The 1584-nt window shown below is 40.0% G+C and overlaps 1 protein-coding gene across 1 annotated transcript in view; it reads left to right on the top strand.

The window, feature by feature from the left end:
* Positions 1-1584, top strand: part of LOC108165684 (vascular cell adhesion protein 1-like) — a gene marked incomplete at its 5' end in the record, with an annotated part of 115962 nt that overhangs the window by 100832 nt on the left and 13546 nt on the right. The window lies entirely within an intron of this gene.

Below are 1584 nucleotides of genomic sequence, written 5' to 3'. Positions count from 1 at the left end.
CTGGGTGGAGCTGAGCTGCTCCAGCAGAGCCAAACCTCCACCCAGATTCACCTGGTTCAGGAAAAGCACAGAGGGAGACATTAATGTATCTGAGGGGCCGGCTTACTTCAACGCCACTGAGGGAGGAGAATATTACTGTATGGCCACAAATGATCTGGGTAATGAAACATCATCCAGTGTTTGTGCTGGAATCAAAGGTAAAGGTTTTTTGCTTCATGTTTCAGATTCTTTTCCGATGATTGTTTCCTAATGAAATGTGAGGAGCTGAATGGAAAGAGTCAGATTCATATTACCAGAGTTTCTTTTAACCTACAAGCAGATCTATAACATTATAGGTCTGCTTTCACCAGTGATGTCAGTGACGTCAGACCACTTTTTTCAGTGACGAGTAATCTAGTGCGTTACTATTTCAAATCCAGTAGTCAGACTACAGTTACTTATCGATACCACTTTGCGTGACTATTTTCTTCGTGTCTATACGACATAAAGATTTGGAGGGAATAGAGAGATGTGCATTTTGTTGCTGGAAAAACAGGAGCCATTTTTAGTTCGCTCGCCAAGTCCGATTATTATAAGCAGCTTTGGGCTTGTTTTGTTTCTAAAGTTGCTTGCAGATTTAATTAGTCGCGGCTTCGGTTTTGGGGCTTGGAAATAAGCAGAGACTCATAAGAAATCCCAGAATTTGTCTGACATCCAGTTAGTTTTAGTCAGACTCTCCCTGTCCATCATCTCCCGGATGATTCGTCCCGCTGTATCTTTGTTAATGTCAAGTTAATATATTACCTGTGAATGACGTCGAGCTCCAGTAAACTGCAAACGTCGACACTAATATGAACAACGAAATAAGCGTGAAAACAGCCACCAATGAACGTGTCCGTAAAGTTGTGGAACTAAACGCCATTATAATAATTAATATTAAGGTAAGTGTCACAAATCTGTGCAGAGGGTCATCTGACTTGTGGAGCCGCAGGAGGAGCGTTGTGAACTGCGCTGTGACACAAAACACAGGGCCGTAACACACAACCTGGATGCTGGGGCAGGATGGAGTGTGGGGTCTAAAATCCTATTTATAGTTTTCCAGACACACAACACACAAAAACACGCACAAATTCACAAATTACTAAAGTTTTTTTTGTACTGTTTAACCATTAAACAATCTCCCCTTAAATTCAACCATAAGTGGAGACACATTGTTGATGTTACCATTATAAAGTAACTTGCAATTAAACATTGGCAAAGATCAATGTCATTTTCACAGGTCGCTGAGCGTTTGTTGTTAGCAGCAGCTGAAAGTAACAAAACGTTATTTTTAATGTAACTTAGTCACTTTCCAAATCAAGTAGTCAGTAATCTAATTAAGTTACTTTTCAAGGAGTAAACAGTAATCCGATTAAAGTTACTTTTTCAAAGTGACTATGCCAAGTAATATTTTGACTTTCACCAATATATTACTTTGCATTTGTTGTAAATTGTGTTTTAATTTAAAACCCCAGATTCTCCTTGGAGTCCCAGCATTAATGTTCCCTCTGACCTGAAGGAGCATCAGTCTGTCACTGTAACCTGCTCAGCTTTCACTCCCTGTCC

The sequence above is a fragment of the Poecilia reticulata genome, linkage group LG20, assembly GCF_000633615.1.
Source record: "Poecilia reticulata strain Guanapo linkage group LG20, Guppy_female_1.0+MT, whole genome shotgun sequence".
NCBI lineage: Eukaryota > Metazoa > Chordata > Actinopteri > Cyprinodontiformes > Poeciliidae > Poecilia > Poecilia reticulata.
The sequence above is the reverse complement of the archived record's forward strand: the minus strand, read 5'-3'. Positions and strand labels throughout refer to the sequence as shown.